The 20,163-nt window shown below is 48.4% G+C and overlaps 1 pseudogene; it reads left to right on the forward strand.

The window, feature by feature from the left end:
* Positions 1–18,587: 18,587 nt before the first annotated feature.
* Positions 18,588–18,688, forward strand: LOC118629129 (annotated as a pseudogene).
* The last annotated feature ends 1,475 nt before the right edge of the window (positions 18,689–20,163 follow it).

Below are 20,163 nucleotides of genomic sequence, written 5' to 3' on the forward strand. Positions count from 1 at the left end.
AAATTACATTTGGACCCTGACCGGTTTGGCTCAGCAGTTGGAGCGTCGGCCCGCAGTCCAGAGAGACCCGGGTTCGGTTCCCGCTAAGGGTACGTACCTCGGTTGCAGTTTGTCCCCGGCTCTGGTTGGTCGTGCGGGTGGTAGCCACTCGATGTGTCCCTTCACATCGATGTTTCTCCCTCTCTCTCTTCCTCTCTCTCCCTCCCGCTCTGTCTGAACAAAAAATGGAAAAATGTCCTCGGGTGAGGATAAAAAAAAAAAATTACATTTGGCCCTTCTGCGCATGTGACATTGATCGTTTTCCTTCTTGAGATACTCCCTTGTGGTCTTCCTACCTCTGTCTCCCAGAGTCCTTCTTTAGCCCCTGTTGTCCACAGTGGCCACCTGCTCCTGTTGTACCCATCATGAGCTCTTTTCCCATCCCGGCTACACTTTCTGCAAAATAAGCAGAATGAGACACTAGGCGTTAAAAGCACTGTCTGAAGTCCCACCGCCTGGCTTTCCTTTCCGGCTGTACTGACTCCTGGGTGTGCTCTCAGACAAGTGCCTTGTAGGCTCATCACTGAGGTTTAGAATCCTCCTGCATAAAATGGGTTGTTTGAAGAGCTGGGAATAAGCACGCAGTCAGCTGGTGGCTAGTGGGCAATGTTAGCTGTCGCTGTTAGTTGCTCATGTTGCCTGCCTGTTTCGGCTCTGCTGGTCTTCTCTGGTGCACTGAACCCAGCGGAAGTGCTGGAAGGCTGCAGTCAGCATAGACAGAGCTGGAAGGCAGAGGAAGGGGGAAGCTGGGGGCCAAGGCTGTCCCTTGGTGGAAAGAATTTCTCTCCTTTTCATTTGTTGGGCGGCAAGGGGAGAAGTTGAGGTTGTCTGCAAGTGACCCAGGGACAACAGAGAGCGCTGTGGGCTGCCCCCCACCAGCTGCCCTTTGCCTTCACCCCTCAGCCAGCAGCGAGGGGTGACCCCTCAGCTCCCCAGTTTTCTGATCACGTAGGGAAGATGGAGGTACCGGAGCAGTGCTGCACAGAGCGGGAAAACTGGACCTGTGGAGAAGGTGAAAGGAGCAGGAATTATTTAGTTGAAGAAGAGGCAGCCAGGGAGAGATTTAATAATAGTCTTTGAGGATCTGAAGGGTTATTATATCGAAATTGGTGACCAGGTGGCCCCTCTCTCTCAGAGCACAGGACCAAAAGAAATGAGTTTACACTCCAGAGGAGGAGATGCTCAGGTTAGATCACACACACACACACACACACACACACAATCTTCCTGTCAAGGTGGAAATGGGCCGTTAAAGGAACTGGAGCCGACATGTTAAGTGGTGCAGCATGATGCCCGGAGGACCCTCCCCTCAAGCTTGCAAGGATGCCTCTGTCCAGGCAAGGTGCCAAGGAGCACACACACCTTTGCCAGGGTGCCAAGTGTCTTTCTGGTCAGTGTCGTGATGGCTCCTCTCCCCCACTCCAGACCCCTGTCCCTCCTCCTACGCCCAGGAACAAAATCCTAGGAATCATGCGGAGAAAAATGTCATTCTTGGGGAGTGGGATGGTGGTGAACCATGCAGGTGTGCCTCCCTTTTCTGATGACAGAAAGCAGAAGGCCCCACAAATGCCTTCTCCAGGAGATGAGCTTTCTTTGTTTGTGAGAAAATGGCCTTTCGGTCTGGACTACACGGTGACAAAATCAGCCAAAGGTGACTGATGACCCCTTGGCTTATTCATTCAGCAGATAGTGCGGAGTGCCCAGGCTGCTCTGGAGCCGGTCACAGGACTGGCAGCTTCGTGAAACAGGGCTATTACATTTAGCAGAGAGAATCAAAGAAACATGGGTATCTAATCCAGCTCAGGATCGGCTCTTCTCACAAATGGAGGGTGTTGGCAGAGAAGAGCTGACCTGTGTGTCTTTCTCAGAGCTGCAGTCAGCCACATTCCCTAATAGTTAGCCTTTACTCTGCCGGGTGAAGTACTTGCATGAATAGTATCTCATTTAATCTTCGTGAGATCACACTGAGGTTGCTGTTATTAACTCCCTGGCAAAATAATAGTAGCAACCTCATAGGGTTGTTGCAAGCTCAACAAATTAAGACAGTAGCACACCTGGCTCCTAGCAGGTGCCGCATACGTATCAGCTGTTATTGCTGCTGCTGCAGGTCTGTCCCAGTTGACACAGCTCGTGAGGCACGGCCAGGCCGATCTGACACCAAAGTCCATGACACTTCTGTCCACTCATCACATAAGAGGCCCCACACATATCAGGCAAAAGTATAGCCTCTCGGGGTTAGAAAAACAGAACAGATCTGAATTTCAGCTCTGCCAGTGACCAGCTGGGTGCCTTGGACAAGACACTTTAACTCTCGGAACTGATAATATAGGCACCCACCTCCAAGTGACTTTTAAGGACTCAGTGTCATAAGACATAAAAGCTCTCAGTAAGTGCTTAATGCATTTAATTATTTTGACCCTCATCAGCCATTGAAGGGCAAGCAAAGACGTAATTCAGCTAACAAGAATGCAACGCTGACAAAGAGGAGAGGCACTGCTTGGGGCTTCGGGTCACCGGGAGACCCCTCCTAACTCGTGCCGAGACACTGTCCAAGGGAAGCTTTTCTGGTAGTTGAAGATCTCACCAAAGAGTGTGCGTTTCTTTCTCATTAAATTTACAAATACTGGCCGGAAACTCCCTGGGTGTCCTGGCCACGGAGACCTCCAGGCACATCAACAACAGTCAGAGATTTCAGCCTTAGCGTGGCAAAGCAGCCGGCACAGCCCCGCGGTGGCGCCGTTTCTATCTCTGAAGGTCAGATGTGGGCTTCCATGCAGCCATCTGCACGTGGAGAGCACAGAGAATCAACCGCCTGGTGCTCTGGGAGCCGATGCCCCGAGATGTGACATGTGCCTGCATCCAGCAACCAAGAGAGACGGCAACAAGGTCGAGGGTCAGAAACGCACGGGGCTGGGTTCAAAGACTCCGGCTGCTGCTGCTGCAGTAAATACACTGGCTCCCACAATCTTTCAGCTGAGACCCGCCGTCTCCCAGCTTACTTTCCTGAGACCGTTTCTCTAAGTCAGGTTTCATTTTTTCATCCTTTAGTTGTTTTGGGGGGTAAATAACATTGACCCTCGAATCAAATCCCTTGCAATATATATCTTTTATTGCAAATGGTAGTCCCCTTGCTCAAAGCACAGGGGAGAGAGACCCAAAGCACCGAGCAGAATCCTGTCTGAAGCATGGTGGCTCGACCCTGGCCAGACACCCAGTGACCGCTCAGAACCTTCTAACTGCAAACACTTATGTAGCTTACTATCTTCCCAGCACTATATTTGAAGTGCTTTGTGTATATTAACTCATCTAATCCTCAGTGCAAGCGTATGAGGTTGTTAATATTATTATGTTTATTCTACATGTGGGGAAACTGAGGCACAGAGAAGATAATAACTAGCCCAAATCAAACAGCTATAATCTGCTGAGCCACAATTTCCACACAAGTATCTGTCCCCAGAATCTCTGCTCTTGCCCTACGAGTCAGGTTCAGGCCTCTCCCTTCGTGCATGGGCAGGGCCATCAGCAGAGACCTCCGAACCCGCAAGGAAGTAAAGCAGCACCTGGGGTGGCAGGGGAGAGGCACTGGGCATGAGCATCACATTGGGGCCTGAGTGCGAGACCTGCTTCTTTCTTCTCACGTTTTCTTTTTTGTGATGGTAGACGGGGTAGGGGGGTATTGTCACTTGCTAGTTTCATCCCTCAAAAAGGTATTTATTCCTAGATGCAAGTCTGAGTACGGAGCTTGGAGTTACGTTCTCGGCCAGCTGACAAGCTAGCAAGCATCCCACAGACCAGGGTCAGGGCAGCAGTAGCAGGACATGTACACTCATGAACTATGAGGGTCTGTGGGGACCGATGTGTGCCCGGTCCAGGGTGACCAGCAACAAGCTCCAATTAGAGCAAGCACCTTGACGTTAACTCCTCCCCCTCAGTGCAGTCAAGTGCCCCAGAACTCTGACTGACAAGTGTTTTCAGAGACGAGCTTGGAGGGGAAGGGAAGAGCAGGCAGGGGAAGGGAGTGAAAGGAATGGGTGGCCCTCGGTGTTGGGGGTCAGGGGCATTCCTGATGGAGGCCCAGACAGCTCCGACATCCCAGGGCTGTTGTCTTGGCTCATTTGATCCAGAACCCCATCTATGAGAGTTGACCCTTGGCCACCCAAAGGTCCAAGTTCAATCTAAAACCATCCTGGGCATCTTTGGAATTTTCCAAAAGCTTCACTTAGGCCTATGGAAGTTATGTTCACTACAGCCTAAGGCATCTGTCTCCCATTCTTCTGTGACCTTGCTCCCACCACCTGAGAGAGCAAGCTTAGTCAGACTCTCTGAGCTCTCAGCTCATGACAGGGATGAAGAGCGGGGTTCTCGGTGTTCCCAGGTGGAACCCACACCAGGCTCTTCAATAGGATGGTCCTAGACATCCCCCTGAAGCACAGGTCCAGGGAAGGGGCACCTGTGTTCCCCACACAGATATAAAGGTGACCAGGCCAGTGCCAGCACGGGTGCAGAGCAGGGCAGAGTCCAGAGAGAAGGCAGCCTGTGTCCTGGGCCGGGGGGGAGCGGGGGTGGTACCACAAGGGCACCGCCTGGTCAGCTCCCGTGCTGACTGTAAACCAGCCCAGGCCCAGAGAGGGAGCCTTCCCAGGCAAACAGTTTCCAGCATTGTTTCCTGGCTGCTCCGTGCATGCGCACCGTCTCCCCTGCTCCCTCAACAAGTCCTTGAGCTTTTAAAGAACCTTGTCACAGGAGATGATATTTTAAACATTTATCTCAGAAAGTAACAATTAGTCACATTGACGGATGGCTCGGCTAATGAACTGGGAGAACTAGCTGGAGGGGGTAGTGAACTGTGTGACTCATCCCCGCTCCTCAGCTACCCTCGTGCAGAAGCAGGAGAGTCTGCGAGGGGGAGGACAAGACCCGGATGCCGAGCACCAGCTCCAGGCCCCCCTCACTGCCCACATCATCTTGCTCATTCTGCACAACACCCTTGAGGGGGAGCTGTTGCAGTTAGAAAAGAAAAGGCATGGATGAAGCCGCAGCATTCCTGGAGAGGCCCTCTTGAGAGACTCGGGTCACCTTGGCAAGCTCACCCTGCCTCAGGCCCTGGCCACCTTAGCCTTGAAGGCGCAGAAACCTCAGTATGTCGGAACAAACGGCAGGCCCGTTTCTCAGGGGCAGACTCACAGCCACCAAGCTCCAGAGCAGATGCTCACATGGCAGAGAGAAGGGCACCCATCACATGACCTGACAGTGCTGTGGCTGTATGGACATGGAAAGCCAAATTATTCACCAGTGGCCGCCTGGTGCCTGTGGAATCAGAAGGCAGTGGTGGCTGGGGAAATGCACAGTAGTGCTCAGAGGACTCTGCAATTCAGTTCAGTTGCTGCGGGTCAGTGTAGGCGTCACTTCTATGGGAAACCTCCCTGTCCCCAATTCCCACCCCACACCAAGGCTGGGCCAGCTCACTGGTCTGTTCTCCAGAACACACAGTCCCAGTACGGCCCGGACTGCACTGCTCAGCTCTAGAACGCACAGTCCCCTCACGGCCCTGACTGCACTGCTCAGCTCCAGAACGCACTGTCCCATCACGGCCCTGACTGCACTGCTCACCTCCAGAACGCACAGTCCCCTCACGGCCCTGACTGCACCGCTCAGCTCCAGAACGCACTGTCCCATCACGGCCCTGACTGCACTGCTCACCTCCAGAACGCACAGTCCCCTCACGGCCCTGACTGCACCGCTCAGCTCCAGAATGCACAGTCCCCTCACGGCCCTGACTGCACCGCTCACCTCCAGAACGCACAGTCCCCTCAGGGCCCTGACTGCACCGCTCAGCTCCAGAACGCACAGTCCCCTCAGGGCCCTGACTGCACCGCTCAGCTCCAGAACGCACAGTCCCCTCACGGCCCTGACTGCACCGCTCAGCTCCAGAACGCACAGTCCCCTCAGGGCCCTGACTGCACCGCTCAGCTCCAAGAACGCACAGTCCCCTCAGGGCCCTGACTGGCACCGCTCAGCTCCAGAACGCACAGTCCCCTCACGGCCCTGACTGCACCGCTCAGCTCCAGAACGCCAGTCCCCTCACGGCCCTGACTGCACCGCTCAGCTCCAGAACGCACAGTCCCCTCACGGCCCTGACTGCAGCCGCTCACCTCCAGAACGCACAGTCCCCTCACGGCCCTGACTGCACTGCTCAGCTCCAGAACGCACAGTCCCCTCACGGCCCTGACTGCACCGCTCAGCTCCAGAACGCACAGTCCCCTCACGGCCCTGACTGCACCGCTCAGCTCCAGAACGCACAGTCCCCTCACGGCCCTGCGGCACCGCTCAGCTTCCAGAACGCACAGTCCCCTCACGGCCCTGACTGCACCGCTCAGCTCCAGACGCACAGTCCCCTCACGGCCCTGACTGCACCGCTCAGCTCCAGAACGCACAGTCCCCTCACGGCCCTGACTGCAACCGCTCAGCTCCAGAACGCACAGTCCCTCAGCGGCCCTGGACTGCAACCGCTCAGCTCCAGAACGCACAGTCCCCTCACGGCCCTGACTGCACCGCTCAGCTCCAGAACACAGTCCCCTCACAGCCCTGACTGCACCGCTCAGCTCCAGACGCACAGTCCCCTCACGGCCCTGACTGCACTGCTCACCTCCAGAACGCACAGTCCCCTCAGGGCCCTGACTGCACCGCTCAGCTCCAGAACGCACAGTCCCCTCAGGGCCCTGACTGCACCGCTCAGCTCCAGAACGCACAGTCCCCTCACGGCCCTGACTGCACCGCTCAGCTCCAGAACGCACAGTCCCCTCACGGCCCTGACTGCACCGCTCAGCTCCAGAACGCACAGTCCCCTCACGGCCCTGACTGCACCGCTCAGCTCCAGAACGCACAGTCCCCTCAGGGCCCTGACTGCACCGCTCAGCTCCAGAACGCCCAGTCCCCTCACGCACCGCTCAGCTCCAGAACGCACAGTCCCCTCACGGCCCGGACTGCACCGCTCAGCTCCAGAACGCACAGTCCCCTCGCGGCCCTGACTGCACCGCTCAGCTCCAGAACGCACAGTCCCCTCAGGGCCCTGACTGCACCGCTCAGCTCCAGAACGCACAGTCCCCTCAGGGCCCTGACTGCACCGCTCAGCTCCAGCCAGACGCACAGTCCCCTCACGGCCCTGACTGCACTGCTCACCTCCAGAACGCACAGTCCCCTCATGGCCCTGACTGCACCGCCTCAGCTCCAGAACGCACAGTCCCCTCACGGCCCTGACTGCACCGCTCAGCTCCAGAACGCACAGTCCCCTCAGGGCCCTGACTGCACCGCTCAGCTCCAGAACGCACAGTCCCCTCAGGGCCCTGACTGCACCGCTCAGCTCCAGAACGCACAGTCCCCTCACGGCCCTGACTGCACCGCTCAGCTCCAGAACGCACAGTCCCCTCACGGCCCGGACTGCACCGCTCAGCTCCAGAACGCACAGTCCCCTCGCGGCCCTGACTGCACTGCTCAGCTGTCTCCACAGTCACGCAGCAGTCGCTCTCCCACTGTGTGCCATGCTCCTCTGAGGTCGGGAGGGTGCCTGTTCCTACAGTGTGCCCATCGCACTCCATCCAAAGGGTGCTCATGAGACGTGTACTGACGTGTGAAAAGTACAAATCTCTGGGCCAGGACTCCCTCCTCACGAGGCAGCTGCCTGGACGAGTCTGTCAGCTGTGGGTTCTTGCTTGTCCAGGCTGCATGCTGATGTCACCCTTGTGTTTGTTCTCCAAACAGGATATTTACTGCTGTGAGTTTACTTCCTACCAGCAAAAGTATAATCACATACCTTCCCAAGAGTAAACCTCGTCATCTCTACTGAAGGTTGGTGTCTCTTCAGTCGCACAATCAGTGCCATGTGACCTCCAGGGTCATTCCACCCATGACATCTGCTGTATTTGGGGAGTTTTAAGTATTATCTCTCAGACATAAACAAAGTCTAATAATAGGGGACTGGTTAAATAAACCATACCTCCTTACAATGGAATATTGTTCAGCCAACACAATAATGTTTACAAAGTAGTTTTAATAAATCATAGGAATGCTTATTCTATGACATGGGAAAACAGAAGTAGGTTGAAAATTTGTGTACATCAGCCCTGGCCGGTTTGGCTCAGCAGTTCGAGTGTCGGCCCACAGACCAGTCATGGCCAAGGGCACGTACCTCAGTTGCGATTCGGTCCTGGCCCTGGTCAGGGTCGTGTTGGAGACAACCAGTCGATGTGTCTCTCTCACATTGATAGTGCTCTCCCCCCCCCCACTCTATCTGAAAATAAATGGAAAAATATCCTCCAGTGAGGATTTAAAAAATGTGTGTACATCATATGATTTTATCTATGTGACTAAAGAGCAGAAATAAAATACTGGAAAGATATTATTAAACTGTTTAAAGTAGCTACTGCCACATGGTCATGTAGTAGGTGATTTTCCCCCTTTTCCTTTGTTTTATGTTCTTCCCAATTTATAAGTATTATGTCGCTTTGACAATTAAGTAAAACAATAAACTTTAAGGAAAAACTTACGAATAGAACATATTCCATTTCTCTAAACATATATTGCTATTTAATTATATCTTATCTGATAGTTTTTTTGCAGGCCATAGAGAAATTGAATTGACAAAAGGTCTCCTCCCTCCCGTACCCCCAGAAGAAGAAATGGCCTAGTGTGTGTCGAACTGGAGTCTAACTCCTCTGCCTGGGCTCTCTCCCCAACCCTGTTACCCTCTTGTCACCCCAAATGCTTTCCTGAGACACCCCTGGTTAGCACACACTGCAACCCGTTCAGCATGGGGAATGTGTAAAGATGAGAAGATACGTAAGATGCTTCCACTGAAGGACTAGGTAGATGCTGACATGACTTCAGACCCTTTCAATAATCATATGGTGCTTTAACCAAATATCTCCTATGTAGTATTTTTTAAAATCCTAACCCAAGGATATTTTTCCATCTATCTTCAGATAGAGTAGAGGGAGGGAGGAAGGAAGAGAGACATTGATGTGAGAGAGACACATCGATTGGTTGCCTCCCGCACGACCCTGACCAGGGCCAGAGACTGAACCACAACTGAGGTACGTGCCCTTGACCAGAACTGAACCCACGACTCTTTGGTCTGCAGGCCAACGCTCCAGCTGCTGAGCCAAACCAGCCAGGGTTCCTATGTAGTATTTTTAAAACTTTGGTGGCGTTTTATTGAGGTGAGATCCACATAATATAAAATTACCCATTCGAAAGCGAACAATTCAGTGGCACTTAGTACATTCACAATGTTGTGTAACCTCTGCCTCTATCTAGTTCCAAAAGGTTTTCACCACCCCAACAGGACGCACATAAAGCAGCTGTTCCCGTTCCCCTCTGCCCCGGGCCCTAGCAACACCGAGCGGCACCTGTCTCTCTGCGTTTACCTATGTGGATACTTCATATCTATGGAACTATGTGATATTTTTAGTCTGGCTTCTTATACTTAGCCTAATCTTTTCGAGGTTCATTTCTTTTTGTGGCCAAATAATATTTCACTGTATGAATCTACCACATTTTGTTTATTCACTCACCCATTGGTGGACATTTGGGCAATTCTCACCCTTTGGCTGTTGTGAATAGGATTCATGAACATGTGGGCACATGTACTTGATTCCTATGTAATATTAATGAGCTTATAGTCTAAGGTGCATATCTGTGCTCACCATCTCAAGGATTCCATCTGGGGACCCCCCCCCCCATTCAGGAGCAAACTAGGACAAAGTCCCAGGAAAGTCACAAGATGAAAAGAGTTATAGATTAAGAAATAACCAGCCATGGCAAGTCTTGAGTTATAGGTGGATTTCAGGAACAGATTAGTGGGAGAAAAGGGGGACATGACAGAGAAGAAGTAATTACTACTCCACGTCTCTGGGAATGTCAGTAATCAAGAAAAATACTGGCAATAGAATTAACCGCATCCTACCTTCTCTGTTATTCATTATGTATGCCTGAGAGCATGTCCTGTTGTGTCTGGCACTGCAGGGTGCTGCTCTGCTGGGCCCCACACGTGCAGAGATAGAGCACCACACAGCTCAGCTTACCACCGGCTCTCAGGTGCTCCAAGGCTCACCAGCTGGCTTCTCCAAACCCTCAAGAGAATGGCTTTGTCCAAGCAAAGAGGAGGCTAGACATCATCCTGTCTTTATTTGTGTCTCCTGGCCTTCCTGGGCAGCAGGATACAGATTGGGGGACCAGAGAGGAGTGCAGTGTAATGGCTGGGAGCCCCGACTCCGGAGCCCGGAGCCGCCAGCCTGCGCTGACACCTGGCTCACTTCTTACTGGCCATGTGATCTTGTGAAAGCACAACCGTTCTGAGCTTCACTTTCCCAAGTGTCCAACTGGGGACAGTGAAAAGTACCAATCTCACTCAATTGCTATGAAAATTGAAAAGAGGAAGTAGGGCACTTAATGTAAGATCTCAACAAACGTTGGCTAGGGTGGTATTGGAAAGAAAGAGTAGGTTCACGATTATAGTCCCCACGGGGCACATTGCAGCCGCAGCCCCTCTCCCAGGATGGCCCCAGGAGGCCGTTTCAAGTCCTCTAGCCTCCCCGAGGCAATCGCTTCCCCAGCTTTGGTCACACAAAGCCCCAAGACCCCCACTCTGCTTAGACTGATGCCACCAAATCCAGGAGCCATCCATTCTTCAGGGGCACACACTGTCGCGGGCTGCACTTGGTCACCTGCAGCACCTGAAATTGCAGCCCTCACACAGCAGGCAGGGCACACAGGCCAACACTGGGATAATTCCCACAGGGAGACAGAGAAGGGGCTATCAATTCTTTGGGCTTGTGGTTTTCCTTTTAAGAAATGAAATTTGTGCATTTTTAAATGAGTACATGTAAAAATATTGAGCTAATCATCGGTAATACGTGAATATGGCAAAAATGAATACAGGGATGAGTAAACTCTAGGAAACACTGCCTCCAGTCTAAGGTACCTTCTGGATCTGCGATCGTGATTTACACAGTACCCCTCGATGTCACTGGATTTCTTTAACTCGATGTCATATTCACCAAACAGCCTTTTCCTTATTTACACTCACTCTGAGCCAGGTGCTACGTTAAGTGTTGAGAGATACAAAGGTGAGGGAGGAATGATCTCTGTTCTCCTCATACCCGGTGGAGAAGGCAGGCATGTCAACCAATAGCACATGGGAGGGAGGGGCCAGAGGGAATTCCTTCAGAAGTTTATGTCAGTGGTGCCTCTGGGCTGGGCTTAAAGCCCCCCAGAATACCTGGACTCCGAGCTGATGAGACTCCATTAAGGAAGTTGGTCAAACAGATACAATGGGGTTAGAGCTTTGCAAGATGCTGGTGTGTTGTCAGGGCATTGCAATGTCATGATATGCATGTGATGACATGATCTGAGCCGTGGTGCTCTGAGGTTGTCACATTATAATCTCAGTGTTTTGGCATGGTGGTGTGTGGAGTGTGCAGTCTGGCCAGTCTCATGGTGTGGTGCTGCATTGGTGCTGAGTCCCATTTTGTCATGGTGTCATGTTCTGGTCACATGCTGTTACAGCTATGTCACGGTGTTATGGTGCCAGCTTGCCAGGATGTTCCAAGGCCGTGGCAACTAGGCTGTGTTCTGGCTTCGTGAACTTCCGACGTGGAGGTATGTGTGCTGCTGCCTTCTTGCATATTTTTACTGTAGGACACATCACAGCCTTCTTGTGCTTAGAAACAGTAGATAGCACTTCAGCACTATACTTGGGGGCATTTTAGGCAATAAAACCACCAACAAAGAGCACAAAAATGCCTAGGAAATGTGGCACTAACTAGATTGTACAGTACAAGAGCTAAAACAAGGGTAGAGCATCGACTTAATTCAACCTCAGTGGGAACACACACATTGGGCGACTCAAATTCTTCTCCACAAACAACATGAAGTACCATAAGAACTGATGTTGGGGTTTCAAATAAATTTTAGCTGGTAGGCAAATCTGCAGACACGGATTGAAGAGAACACATATAGAGACTTACAGAGCAGAAGGACTCATTCTAAGTGCTTTGCATGTATTGATTCTTTTAATCCCACCAACAACACACTGAAGCAGGAGGTGTTACTACTAACTCATTTTACTACTCACAGAATGGACATAAAAAGAAGTAAACATTCCTTTTAAAAAAAAATTTTTTTTCTTTATTGATTTTAGAGAGAGAAGATGGGAGAGGGAGAGAGAGAGAAACATCGATGAGAGAGAACATCGATTGGCCCCCACTGGGGATTTGGCCCACAACCTGGGCATGTGCCCTGACTGGGAATTGAACCAGTGACCTCTTGGTGCATGGATCGATGCTCCACCACTGAGCCACACCAGCCATGCAAGAAGTAAACATTCTTGATGAAGCTTCCACAGCCAGGGAGTGACAAAGCCAGGTTGTGAACCCAGGTATCTTGTCCTAGAAACCCCATGCTTAGTCCATATTGTCTCTGGGTAGCACCTGCCCTCAATGGCCTTAGTTTCTCAAGAGAATCACTTTGAAGCCAAATACCTGAACCCCTACCTTTCCTCCAGCATGGGAGTCTGGCTCATACTTTCTCACCCAGCGCAAGGTAAGCTTTCCTGATACTTCCCCCAAGGCTGACCTCCCATTTGTCATTTGGTGACCTCCACTGAAGTTTCTACTACTGGCCTTGTTATTATTGATTCATCTACCTTGGCTGCCCTGCCTGACTGGGCAGGGCCTCTCTTCCTACCACTGGGTACTGAGCTGCCACTGTCTTACGATACTCTTCCAAAGTTTTTCTCTTTGTGGGGTAGGGAAGAGTGTTGCGTGGTATCCTCGGGACAGGTCATTGAGGCTAGGCACATGGTGCCGTCCCCCTGAGGAAGGCAAGAGTTCAGGAGCCTACTTGAGAGTGATCCCCTGACCCTCTGAGCCCTTTATCCACTGGTGTCTGTGCACAAAGAGGGGAGGGGTGGTATCACAGAATGGCTACAAACACCAGCTTCGAAGTCTGAGAGACGTGCGTGACCGCGGAAGAGTTACAAACCACTCTAAGCCTCATCTTCAACACTGTAAAGAAGCAGTGATACTACCTGCCTCAGGGTGAAGCGGTCAAGGAGTGGTGATGACAGTACCTGCTTGACAAGGCGGTTGAGAAACTTCATTAAGAAAATTCATCCAAAAGTCTTCACGCAATACCTGGTGCCGAGAAAAGCTCAATGAGAAGCATCTTATTTCTTTCCCCACTTTTATTTCAAAAGTATTATTGTTGGTGTTCTGGGCCTACCACCATCAATTCTGAAGGTCTTTTGTGGTTTCTCACAAGAGTCTTAACACTTTCAAAAACCAAATAAAACTCTGGATGTTTTGTACATACTGCCTGAGCTCCTAAGTTGGGCATAAAATTGGATATTGTTACCCCCTCCTTCACCATAAAATTTCAGAGATGTTCAGGGACTCTAGGAAAGTGGTAGCAATGGTGGTGTAATTCTTTTTACCTTTTTTAATCACTCCACCAACAGACAGGCTAAGATAGCAAAATCAAAATCCTGCAGACATCTATAGCAAAACAGGCGTTCATACCAGCTGCACGGGCCTGCTCTTATCACCTCGTCCTGATTAAATAAACAAAAGGTCAACTATGAAGCTTTCAGAGGCAAACTGAGGAAGTACCAGCTGGCCCAGTACTCCTCTAAATGAATTTGTCTTCTAAGCGAATTTGTTAGTTTTTAGAACTTAGAAAATAGAATGAATAGCAGGATAGATGTGTGCTGACCCAGTTCACCCAGTTCCCTCCCGCCTCAGCTCCCTCCCACCTCCGTTCCCTCCCGCTTATCGCCAACTGCCTCCGCTTCTGTACTTTCTTGCTTGCTCTCCCCCAGGGCCATCATGAAATGCCAGTTGCAGAAGTTGGTAACAAGCCCCCTATAAAATAAAAAAGTAGCTGAAAGTCGGGGCTGATCTCCGAGAATTGAGGATCAGTCGCCGGCCGGCTTTGCTCTCTATTTGGCTTTAATTTGGTTCCGGTGGTCTCTGGGTTCTCTCGCGCCACAACACCAGCACCAAATATGAGCAAGTAAGGGGGAAAAAAAAACACAAATAGCACCCAGACCATGTGACATCAACAAGTGTGTGGGAGAAGCAAAGAAGACACAGGATTTATGTTGAACACGAGAGCCAGAAAACCTCAAATTGCCAATAGATAAGCTTTAGGGAAGGGAAACACAATTGGGGAAAACAGCCGCAGCCGGCGGGGGCCTCGCAGGCTTCAGCTGTGACACAAGGTCAGAGTGCCGGAGCAGCCTGGGGTCTAGGGACGCTTAGAACTTACGAGAGCTCCCTGCAGGACAAAGGCCTGTACTGAATAGAACTTACTCGGGATATAATCCCGTTTACATACGAGAAGACACTAGGGAAAAAGGAAAGAAAAGTTCTCAATAACACTGGGGGAGGTTAACTGAGCCAGCAGATGTTAGAATATATAAACCATTTATTTGAACACTTAGTAATAACAACATAATAGTGAACTCCAGAGCTATAAAGCTAGGAAAACAATCCTGGCCCACTCTCTTTACCAAACTGAATAGAATGACTCATGCCCTTTAAGCAACAATACAATGATTGTGTTTCAATCCCACACAAGTTATTTTAAGGAGAGAAAAGGAGAATGAGCAGAATAATGTCCCCACAGACGATGACGTATGCCAGAAATGAAGACTAAAAATGCAAAGAAGAAAAGAAAGAAAACCCAAATCTATCAAAACATTTAAAAGAAATAATGCCAATCTTACAAAAACTTTTTTTAAAAATAGAAGAGGAAAGAATATTTCCAAATTCATTTTATGAGACCAGAAAAACATTGGTACCAAAACCTTACAAAGACACTAGCCATTACAGATTAATATCCCCTGTGAATATAGATATAAGAACCTCAAAAATATGCAACTAAGATACAACAATATATGAAAATGACAAAACTTCATGACCACGTAAAATTTATCTCAGGAATGCAAGGTTGGCTTAACTTTCAAAAAGCAATTACTGTCACTATTAACAGGAAAAAAAGGAGAAAAATCAAATGATTGTTTCAGTAAATGCAGAAAATCCTTTCACAAAATCCAATATAGATTCATGATGGGGGGGGAGGGCAGAATCCCTCAGCAAACTAGGAATAGGAAAAGAATTCTTTAATCTCCATGTTAGTATGGATCTTCTAAACAGTAAATAACAAGACCTGACTAGAATGCAAGACATTTATTAGAAGAAATGCTTGTGAGAGGAAATGAGGAGCAGCCTAGGAAAGAATGAGAGACACGTCAGATCATGGTACAAACCTGCCCCCAAGGGAAGGAGGAGGGGAAGAAGGCAGGCGGGACAGAAGCATCTGAAACACCAGTGTCACTTTTAGAGCGAGGCAAAGCCCTCAGGAGTCCTCAAGCCAATGTCTCCCGCCAGAGGAATTCCACTTCCCTAGGCATTGGCAGGAGAAGTCTTTGGGAAGTGTGGTCTCAGCACAAACAACGCGATGGATTTCGGAATGCAGCTGTTGGGCTCTCAGTCTTTACACTTCCCCCACTTGGAAATCTGAAAAATATGTGTTCAGAGCTACCAAACTGTTAAAGGGCATCTGTGAAAATCTAAAATTAATCTCGGTCTGAATGGTAAAACCTGGAACACTTTTCTCTAAGATCAGGAATAAGTCAAGGCTGTCTACTCTTACCAATTTTATTCTGCATTGTACTGAAGGTCCCAGCCAATGCAAGAAAAAACTATAGCTCAACTGGTGTGGCTCAGCGGTTGAGCATTGACCCACGCACCAAGAGGTCACCAGTTCGAATCCCGGTCAGAGCACATGCCCAGGTTGTGGGCCAAATCCCCAGTGTGGGACATGCGGGAGGTGGCCAATTAATGTTCTCTCTCTAAAATCAATAAAGAAAAAAATTTTAAGAAAAAGTTATAAAGATTGGAAAGGAACAAGTAAATGATTTTGTATAAATAAGATATACACCCCAAGAATTTACTAATTAATACAGGAATCTAACAAGATTTCAGGATACAACATATAAAAAAGTAACTGCATTTCTATAGACTAGCCACAAACAACTGGAAAGGTAAACAAATACCATTTAAATAGCATCAAAAACCAAAAAAACATCTAAGGGTGAATTTAACAAAATATATGCAAGCCCTCTATACTGAACACCATATAACATTTCTGGGAAATCAAAGAAGACTTAGATATATGGGGAGCTATAACATGCTCTTGGATTAGAAGGCTCAATAGGGTTAAGATGTCAATGATTTCAACACTGATCTATAGATCCAATACAATCCTGTTACGAGCTGAAGCGTGTGCCCTCAAAATTCATATATTGAAACTCTAAACAGCGGCACCTTAGAAAGTGGCTATATTTGGAGACAGGGCCTTGAAAGAGTTGATTAAGTTAAAATAAAGCTGTTATGGTGAGCCCTAATCCAATTTGGCTGGTAGTCTTATTTAAAGAGAAAACTTGGACACACGGAAAGCACCAAGGACGCCCTCACACAGAGGAGAGACCGTGTGAACACGCAACATGCAGCAAGCCTTGTATAAGCCAAGAACACTGAACTCGCTGACCCCATGATCTTGGACTTCCAGCACCGGGAACTGTGAGAATGACTAGAATTTAAAAGATTTATAATGCTATTTGTCAATGAGGATACAGAGCAACTAGAACATTCACACATTTTTGGTGGATTGTTAATGATATAACACTTTGGAAAAGTAATTGTCTCTTTCTTTTTAAAACAAAATTTGTTTCCTGCCCTGGCCAGTTTGGCTCAGTGATTAGAGCATCAATTCTCATACTGAAGGGTAATGGGTTCGATTCTGGTCAAGGGCATGTACTGGGTTGCAGGTTCAATCCCCAGCCCTTGGTCAGTGTTGTGTAGGAGAGAACCAATAGATGTGTCTTTCTTACATCAATGTTTCTCTCTCTCCCTTCCTCCCTCTCTCTCTAAAAATCAATAGAAAATACCCTCAGGTGAGTAGTAACAACAACAAAAATGTTTGTTTCCTTATTTTATTAAAAAATGTAATTGAGATATAATTGACACATAACATTATATTAGTGTAAAACATAATTATTTGATATTTTCATGTATTGTAAAATGATCACCACAGTTAGTCTAGTTAACATGTCACCAAGCATAGTTACAGCTTTTGTCCTTGTGATGAGAACTTTTAAAATCTACTCTCTTAGCAACTTTAAAATATACAATACAGTCTTATTATCTATGGCCAACATGCTATACATTATATTCCCAGGACTCATTTATTTTTTAACTGGACTTGTGTACTTTTTGACTACTTTGACTCATTTCTCTGTATTTCAGAGTTGGGCATTTTTGTTTGTTTGTTTGTTTGTTTTAGATTCCACACATAAGTGAGACCATATGGTATTTGTATTTCCCTGCCTGGCTTATTTCACTTTAGCATAATGCCTGCAAGGTCCATCCATGTTGTCACAACTGGCAAGATGTCCTTGTTTGTTTATGATAAAATTAGAATGCCACCATTTTACAAATACACGAAATCATGAATCTGAACAATGATTCTCAATGGCTGTTACATCACAAAAAGAGACAACTAGTCAGTGTGTGCTGGCTGACGGAAGCACAGGATAATACCTGCAATGTAGACCTGCAAATGAATAAATAACTGAGTCAGACCAAGTCACTAGATCTTGCTGTGTTGTATAGGAATTACAGGGGACAAAGAGCAAGGGAGCTGACACCACAGGGGTGCAGCCCCGTGTAGAAATTAGGAAACCACCTGGTCTCTTCAACAAATGAATTGCAAGGGGACAAAAAGAGAGCTGGAGAACATATAAGCCGAAGAAAACTAGGAGAAATATCAACCACTTGCCATGTGTGAATGTTATTTAGATTCTACTGGGAAAAATAACAGAAACAATTTTGGAAATCTAAACATTGACTAAAAAATCCATTAACTGCAGATAACTCATCCAAATGCATCTTTTCTTTTTGCCACTTTAGGCAGTCTCTTTTTTTTTAATGTATTTTAACCTTTATTGTTGAAAGGAAGCTCTAGCACACTGCTGGTGGGATGCAGACTGGTGCAGCCACCGTGGAAAACAACGTGGAATTTCCTCAGTAGCCTCACTGGTGCTGGGGCTGGATTCGCCGTTAAATGCTACCCCAGGGCGTGGCATGCCATCAGCACCTTCCATCTGGAGAGGCTGCCCAGCCTTGACGCTGGACACTGGCAGCCCAGGCACCTTCCCAGGCTAAAACGGCATTTCCTAAACGCTGGTCTAAGGCATTCTGCCAACCCGTAGTCAGGAGGCAGGCACCCTGCCAGCATGTGCAGTAACATATTTCGATGCTCAGGTAGTTCAATCACCCCTCCCCTCTGTCCATGGGTTTCTATACACACACACACCACACACACACACATGTGCACATGCACACACACACACACATGTGCACATGCACACACACACACACACACACACACACAGTAAGTAGCAGCATCTCCTAAGAATGAACACCAGTGCTTGCTTTGGCAGACGTATCCTAAAATTGGAATGATACAAAGATTCTCATGGCTCCTTGGCAAAGATGACATGAAAATGTGTGAAGTATTCTATACTTAAATTTTTTTTTAAAAAAGGTACCATATACCTACCTATCACCTCCTGTGTCAGGCATTATAGTCAAACCTCACAGTGACCTTTACGGTAGGTATTATTTTCCCATTTTACAGATGAGGAAATGGAGACAGAAGTTTTAAGTACCTTAAAGAAAGTCACCCAGTTTGTAAATAGCAGAGCCGGGATTTAAATCAGGTCTATCTGCTTGCAAAGCATATTTATTTAACCACTACACTGAGTTGCCTTCTTCAGCAGCAAAGTGGTTATTCAATCAGTGTTTGATGGGCGGCACACAAATCTAACTGAGAAATTTGGACATCCTGCCCCTGTCTCCCCTTCCACATCTTCATTATGGCCCAATGTTGGGCGTCCTCTCTGCTCCACAGAGTGGAGGGGCTGAAGGATACACTTCACTGGGCGTGAAGAACAGAAACACATCTGGAAGGAGGCTGCTGCCGAGCACACCATACATGGCCCCCCTCCAGAGTATGGACAGGATGAGGTGTCTATAAATAATCATAAGAGTGTGAAGAGATTCTCTCTCCTGGGGCTCCCTTTGCAAGGGTTGATGATAACTGATGAGGCCACAGGGATGTGCCAATCCTTCGGCTCTCAGAACCAGGTAGAGTTATTTACAGCCCTTCCTCCCCATCTCTGCCCGAGGCTTGGAGATCAGCAAATATCACTTGTCTGCTGCCCCAGGGCACAGGCAATGAGCTGCCTGTACGCCCCACTGCCTACAAATAAGCTGAGGCCCCTGCTCTGGCTGAGAGTTGCTTCCTCTTCGGAAATTTGGAGAGACAGAGAAAGATCACTGATGTGCTTCCTTTCCAGGCAGAGGGAGGTCAAGTGACCTCCCTGGAACCATATCACAAACCACCAATAAAATCTGGAGCTTCCATAGTGCCCACCTCTTAGTGGGGGAAATAAATTGACTGCTGGACCAGAAGTCAGCAGTGTGTACACTGACCCCAGATGGGCTGTTTGTTAGCAATCGATGTCTGAGTCCCAGTTTCCACATCTGTAAAAGAGCCTCGTCTTCCACCGCATGCTAGACACAAAGGCTCTTTGAAAAGAATAAATGAAGTGACGGAGTTAAATAATCTGTATTGTATGAGAGATCGTCATTATAGCCATTATTGCAGTGCATTCCTATATACCACTACTAGGCATGCCCATGACAGGTTGCAGAAAATACCTATAAGTGTACTGCAACACTCACATGGCCTTGCCCATCAGTGGCAAGAGCCAAGCAAAATGCAGCATACAAGTTTGATTTCTCAGGGCATCCGAATTGTGGGTGAAGATTATTTTGTTCTAACAAGGTTTATATGAAAAAAAAAAATTTATAACTAAATAAAACACTTGAAAAGGCAGAACTATATTACAAGGTTGCTCAAATTAGATCTCAACCAATAATGGATGGAAAATTATCATGCTCCTTCCTTGCTGAGGATGAAAGACCACACCAAAGGCTC

The sequence above is a fragment of the Molossus molossus genome, unplaced genomic scaffold, assembly GCF_014108415.1.
Source record: "Molossus molossus isolate mMolMol1 unplaced genomic scaffold, mMolMol1.p scaffold_m16_p_13, whole genome shotgun sequence".
Taxonomy (NCBI): Eukaryota; Metazoa; Chordata; class Mammalia; order Chiroptera; family Molossidae; genus Molossus; species Molossus molossus.